Here is an 8,096-nt window from a genome sequence, read left to right on the forward strand (position 1 = left end):
CTTTACATTTATTATAAATTGTTTCTTAAAAACCTCCCCAAGTCATTTATCTTATACGACTGAATGTTATTTGCAGACATTATAGATGGGTGCCCCAATTGCAATCTTTACTCGGATATACGATAAGTGAAGCAATACGCATAGCATAAGATCGTATGTAATGGTACATTTAAGCTGAAGGAAACAATTTTTTTCGGCTACACTTTTTTGAAACCCTCAGTCCTGGCTAGTATTAAAAACTAACTGTCCTTTTATAATAGCTTTTTATTTCTTGATATTTATAAAGAGATTTTCGAAAAGTAGTGAACTACAACAACAAAAATGCTTTTTTATATTATTTTAATTAATTGAATTTTTGGCTGACCATACAGCTGTTTTAAGTATTGCTAAATACTCATCGTCAGTGGTCTTGGAAATACTTCTTATTTTAAAATATTCGTAAATAATTTTTTGAGGTTGCAAGTACCAAGGGTTGAACTTATACGCTGTCAAATTTAAAGCTCAGAGTCGGCGCTTCTTAAGCAACTGACCTAAAGCCGTATCTGACTTTTTTGTTCGAACATTTTTTTGGAGTTTTGTTAATTTACTATGAAAGTCTTATTAACAAATTCACTTGCTGTCTTTATATTGGAATGAAGTCATAAACCAGGTGTAGAATAATTAAATTAATTACTTATATTTTTATTTTTAATTGTTAAATTTCGATACTCTTCTGTTCTTGATATTTAGAATTAATTGTCTTCTATAGAAGACAATCAACATAAATAATGCAATTAAAATAATTTATTAATACAATAAAATTTTAAATAAAAAAGAATGGCTTACAGAGATTGAATGTAAATATCTATATATTTATTTGGTACAAATTAAGTAAAAGTGTTTTTTTATTTTATTGTATTACATTTATCTCATATATATCAAATAAACACAGGGCTATTTGAATTTGCTATCGAGATTCATTTTAAGTGCAATTTTGATTTTCGATTGATAAATCTTGAGCGAAATGTATAACATTTGAAATTAATTCATAAAACTCAAGATATTTTGCCATATTTGCAATATTATCCTGTAATTAACAGCTGTTTTATATGACTTAACAGGTAAAGTGTGATTTGGTTCGACATACGTATTTATGAAAAATATTAATGCCTAATAACGCTGCTAAAAAAATGTTGGATTACTGTAAAAATGATCGATTGGGCAATAAAATTTGACAAAATTAAAGTCAGAATAATCTAGATTGAATCCAGATTTATCAATCAAAAACGCTATTAATTTTATTTGTCTGTTACATTCTTATTTCATCAATTCATATCGTTTGCAGTTGTATCTTTCTATTCAAAGACATAAAATACTATACATAAATATTGCAAGACTTACTACTGTAATAAAATTTTTATATTTACATTCAATCAAAAACAATTACTATACCTAATTATTAGAAATATTAATAATTAACGAAAAATCGCTCATACGCAACGAGGGACGAAATTTCTTGTCATCAAATTTAGTCAAAATGGTGCTGAAAGGCAAATCAAATTTTTTGATCACATACATATTGACAAATATTTATTTATTTTGGTTTAGTATATAGTTAGTTACAGACTATTTATATATAATAAAAGTTCTTTTTATTTTAAGTATATATACCACTTATCCATCACTATTATGTCGTTGCTATCCATATTATCAATGGCAATAGTTGCCATCGTTCTTTATTTATGTTGTTTGTCTTCTATAGCACGTACATTGCTTAAGTAAGTATAATTAAAATATTAATAATTAAAGATAAATAGATTGTTAAAGTTGATTTTAAATTCAATAGACAAAATTGACTCTTATTATAGAATTTTAACTGTAAAGTATTGCTAGCAGTAATGAAGACTATTTAAAAATAAATACAACGCAACACGTAATTACAAATAAGTATGTACATTAAAAATCAAACTATCGTCTTTTAGACGTTTACAAATATGTATGTACATTAAAAATCAAACTATCGTCTTTTAGACGTCACAGATGTTATTTTCTTAGAATAGAAAAGCATTCCATAACATAATTCTTAAGTTATATAGTGACAGTGGCGTATTCTTGGGAGGTGATTAAGAGCAAGGTTCCGTTTTTTTATAATATTTCACTGAGACAATATACTTCAGATAGATTCAGGTAGTTTTTTTTATTGCTAAATAAACTTTTCATTATTTTTTATTTAGCAAATTTCTGGAAACGATAATATAAAAGAACTAAACTATTATTTGAAATAGTAAAAAATATATATAATAATAATCTTTTATATATATTTATAAGTAATATATAATCTTTTATTTATGCATAAATTTTTGCAACTTTTATACTTTTCAGAAATAAAATTCCAACTTTTATAATCCCTCGAAATGTAGTACGCAATTGAAAGTTTTTAAAATATTCGTTTATGGTTCATAGAAACTAATCATTATATTCCTTCAATTTTGTCATTGAGGTCAGATCTGATAAATAATAAGAATATTCAATCTATTAAAATTCTAATTAGTGAATTCTAGCAGGTACATTGCTCTGATAAAACAAAACTCTTCTCTTTAGCAAATAGACTTTTTTTCTAATTTCTATAACGGATTTATCCAAAACACAATATCTATAGATTCCCCGATTTACAGCATAAAATCCACCTTCGGACCTTTTAAACCTGCTTCATTTCAATCATTTGATTGTGCTTTATTCCCTCAATTCCATAGGTTTGATCATCAACTATAAATAAGTTCTAACAAAACCTAAGAAATATTTAAGTGGTTGAGGTTTTCGTTAAAAAGCAAAGGTAGCAACTAAGAAAAGCTAATTTCTATAGCTATTTAATATTGGAATGCATTCAATAACTTTCAATCCAAACTAATAAAAGAAGAAATTTAGGAATTAATTTTGAAAATAAATGTTATGCTATTCTTTTACTTTCATATAATATGTATGAGCAAATACATTAATATTTATATTTATAAATTTTACTTAATCCGCAACATTTTTTGTATTTATTAAATTTGGTTCTGAATTTTCAACATTGTTGGATTAAATCCTGACCAATAACTAAAAAGTAGCAACTTCAAGAATGGTTCAATAATAAAAAATCAAAACATTTTACAAATAATCTCCTTATTTAGTTTTTGACAAAAACGATCGATCATTTTATTTGGATCAACTGTAGGATGAAAAAGTTTTTTATAAGTCAAACCAAAAATACCACCGAAACAAATATAAAGACCAAGGCAACCTATGCTTAGACAACTTTAAGAAAGGTTCGACTCCCCTTTTTAAGTAACAGTGAACCAATCTAACAAGCCAAAAAAGTTTGACTATTTTCGTAATTCTGAATTATGACAGCTCTATCAGATTGTTTAGAAAAGGATCCCTAAAGATATTACCTTCTGAATAGCTTAAATCGAAAGATTTAGATTTTACCAGATTTATTACCAGAAATTAAGTTCTATTAGTTTCAAAATTTATTGTAGGAATGCATGAATTTCTGATATTCTTCAAAACATAGGAATTACAGTTAAACTAAAGCTGATGAGTTATATCAGATATCTCTATTATTCTTCAAAACATAGCAACTACAGTTAAACTAAAGCTGATGACTTATATCAGATAAAAAAATCCCTTTAGCTTCGGGTTAATTGACTATACAAAAAGTACAGTTTAAAATGAAGAATCAAAGATATGTAATGATGGCACTTTGGTCTAACTACACTTATAACAAGAATTTCCTATAACTGGGAAAAAACTGAGGAACTGCTAAAGGAAAAATAATTGAAGTATATATATATGCATCAACTTGTCACTACCTGTCGTTTACTAGAACTTGATTCTCTCCGAGGTGTAAAATGTTGCTATATAAAATGTCTGTCCGATATCAATAGTGTAGGCGCTAAATACATTGCTTGTTTCATTACGCCCACAGAGTTGTTTTCTGGTTTAGGAAAGAGTTAGTGTACGTAAGAGTTTGTAACGGTTATATCGCATAGTTCCTGGGACTTAAGAGACCCGATTTTTTGTAAAACATACTCGTACCATATGTACTCAGTTATAACTGTGGACAATGACATTTCATCGAAATTATATTTGTGTGCAAATCGTTTTTTGTTGCTATTTAGAAGAGGCTTCAGCAAACATCGATATTATTGGATAGTATCTTAACGTAAAATAATCTTAAGGAAAATCAATGGATCAATGTTTTGCCAAATGCTAGCTAAGTTCTGCAATGGATTATTTAATAAATCAACGTATATAATAGATAAATTACATAAATTTTAAATTCTTAAATTAAATTGTCGCTACTGCAATTAACTCGATAAATGTGCAGTAACATTTTAACCATTTTTAATTAAGAGGCCATGAAAAATTCATACAGAAATATTACCTATATTCGACAATTGTAAGTGAAAAATATTATTTATTTCTTATTAGAAAGGACAATGATAAACTATAACTTATAATATCTATTGTGCTGCCTTTGAAGAGAACCTCTTAAGTCAATCGTAAGAGGTTAAAGAGATTCTTGTTGAGTCAATCAAAGTTGTTAAAAAACTTAATAATGTCTCTTAGATTTCAGATTAGAAATGATTCAATGAAACTTCTATGGCAATCATAAGACCGATAGGATAAGATAAGAATAGATTGCAGTTTGCAGATAATATTAGTGTAATTTTAATTAAGCATTTTAAAGAATCTGCAGGTGTTTGTGCATGGGCCACAGTTAGGTGAGTATGGGGGGTGCTAGACCAACCCCAATCCCCTCCTATATAATAATGTGCAATAATATTCTTAACAAACAATTTAATATTTTTCATTCTATGAGCCTTACAAAGTCTTCAGGCATCTGCGTAGCTAAGTAAAAGCGGAGGAAAGAAGCGCTAGACTCTGTATTTGTATCCCCTGTATCTTAAAGTGGCGTATGTACATTGGAGTAGCTAGGTAGAAACATACGGAAAAAGCGTTAGTTTCTCCTTGTATTTTAATGTGATGTTATACTTTCCAAAAAAAATTAAATACTGTTAATCCCATTAGACTTTCATTAATTTTAAACTGTTATAATAGAAGTTTGAATGCTGTTGTAAACATCTATAGAACTTATGCTAACAAAAAATAACTATCTCTATTATATCAGTATATCAACGCATCAATACCGCCTCTCTATGCTATAGTTTCATCTTTAAACGGCAGTAGTTAACAGAAGTAACCCGTAATCAATTAAGTAACTCGTAATAAATCTCTGTTTGGATCTCTTTGTCATCCTAGTTTAAGATTAAATAAGTAACCATAAGTAATGAATAAGTTTTAAAAATTTCAAATTCAGTTAAAAGTCACTCTTTTTTATTTTTTATTTAAGTCGTTCATATATTACTATTTACGGTCAAAATTATATTATATATTGAATTAATTATGATTTATGACAATCTTATAAATCTTAATCTAATACATTATAAAACAGTTATTTTTCTTTAACAATTCCTTTAAGACAATTATCTATCGCTACAATTATCTATCGTTCCAAACAAAAAATACTTTTATTCTATATATATATAATTAATATAGTTCTATATAGTTAATTTTCTTTTAACAGTAGGATAATTATCTATCGTTACGATATTCCAAACAAAAAAATACTTTTGTTCTATATCTGTTAATTTATATTTATAAATTTGTACGAATATTTATTTACTGTTCGATAGACTAACCAAAAACCCATGGGCGTAAAGTGTATCATGATTATTTCCGACCACATATTTATATATGTACATATTATATCAAAGGAAATGTAGTTAAGTGAAAATATGGTAATGTAAATAGCAATTTCGCTATTACAAATATTTTTGTAAACTTTTATTGTTTAATTTGTAAGCAACATACTGCATAAAATCGATTTGTGATTGCACACACATCGCCACAGATACAAAAGGTATGCCAAAATATAAAAGGAACAATACACCGAATACATTGTTTTGTTAGATTACGAAATGATGAAATGACGAAATGAGTTAAGGAACACCAAAAATTCAATTTCAAAGTGGAAAAAGCATATTTGTTGTAAGATTAACAAAGTACCTCATGCGTACCCTGAAAAATTATATAATACATTTCAAGTATTTTTGGGCAGTTTCGAGGATTGTTTCTAAATGGACTTTTAAAACTTTTCAAATAATAGAATCTAGCACACAACTTTTTTGTTATAATGAAATAATACTCCAAAGTATCTTTAAAATTGAATAGAGTTTTTTATTAGTTTCGTGGCACAGCAGTATATAGTACAAAATATTTATTTTAACCGCGAAATATTTATCTCATGTCACTTAAGATTTTCATCAAAAATTTTTCCAAATATACCTCAAAGCATTTCTTATTCGTTTTTGCCGTAAATTTATTTGCAATATTTTGCAAATTATTTCAAATATTTTTAAAAATTTTATAATCCACAAAAGAAAAAAAAACACTTAATATTTTGCCTTGCTTGACTCAAGTCCTTAGATTTGTACATGAACTCCGTTCACTTTCGCAGCTCAACATCCGCACTTATTCACCATTTAGGAGTAACTAAACTAACTAAACTTGAATTTATGCTTTTGCAGGAAGTGTGTGCGATTATTGGAAATTATTGCTCTGAGATGCATTTGCTTCCAGGCAATTCATTGATGCGGGTGGTAACGGCCTTTACTTTACTGATAAGACAAATGTATTGTTTGTGTGCGTCTGTGTCTAATTGTGGCAGACAAACAGAAAACAGCTGTTCGAATTTTGGTATGAGTTTTACCATCTATAAATTCTCATATTTTCATTTCATTTATTAGTTATAATTATTTAAAAAAAAAATATATATTTTTTATAATATAATTTTGTTTTTCAACTAAAACTGTTTCAATAATTTTTTAAATTTTTATTTTATTTTGCATGTGTAAAAATAATTTGAATTTCTTTATCCTTTCCCCAAACCACATAATAACATTTGCTATATGCTAATTTCAGCTGTTATTGCGCATGAGCTCCATCGCTGCTAAGACATACCAGTACTAACACGTGTATTCCAAAGCGAACTGTTGCACGCCATTGGCATAGTGACTTGATTTTCATTAACACAACTCAGAGGCAGAGGCAGAGGTATGTTAACACTAACCTGCCCTATACGTGAGCATAGGCATAGGCATAGCGCATAGCGCATGTAAGCAACATTATTCTAGGAAATAAATCGATTGTTATGTTTATCAATGGGCAATGTTAAAGAATCCATTATGTTTTATGGCTGTAAACAACAGGGCTATTAAATCGTTATCTTCATTCAGTACTGCTTATTGAACAAGTGCTCAATTTATACATTGGCTTATACTTGTGAGTCAAAGTCAATAAAAATGTCATATGGCAGTGATATCAGTGGCAGTGTAGTTCAAAGTACATATTCCTCTTTTACTTGTAATTTTAGGAATACTAAACTTCTGGTTATGTACTGCTATTGCTACTGGTACTGGTATTGTTTACTGTTTACTGTTCACTGTTCACTGTTTATGTCAGTAAACATACGTTAAATCTTGATAGTGTTGATTTGTTTTTGTGCATCCTTTTTACGAGTAGTAGGCTTTCTATTCAAGATGGATTGAACATTGTAATTGAAGCTGTTTATTAATCGGACTACTACAAATTTATGTGTTTGGTTTAAGGCCTTTTTTTCTTCTTAATATATTTGTCAACGGATTACAATTTAATCATACTATGATTTAATATATGTTTCTTAGCTCTTAATGGGTTTAGTTATAGTGGTGTTTTTATTAGATTGCTAATTCAAACATATTTATTTATTGCATATTGAGATTTGATTCTACAGCAATTAGATAAAGTAGGAATCAAACTACATTCAAAAAATAAATAAAAAGCAACAATATTTATTCTAGAAAATAGTAAAATTAAAAAAATTAATATAATTTACTAAAGACACGAACTTCGTATATCTCGAAATAAAATTTTTTATTTATAAAATTTAATTAGTTTTTCCGAAAAATATACGCTTTATTATAATGACAAAGAAGCTATTTTTTAAAATTTAGAGAGTTTTGAATAGCAAAGAG

The sequence above is a fragment of the Teleopsis dalmanni genome, chromosome 2 (assembly GCF_002237135.1).
Source record: "Teleopsis dalmanni isolate 2A chromosome 2, ASM223713v2, whole genome shotgun sequence".
NCBI lineage: Eukaryota > Metazoa > Arthropoda > Insecta > Diptera > Diopsidae > Teleopsis > Teleopsis dalmanni.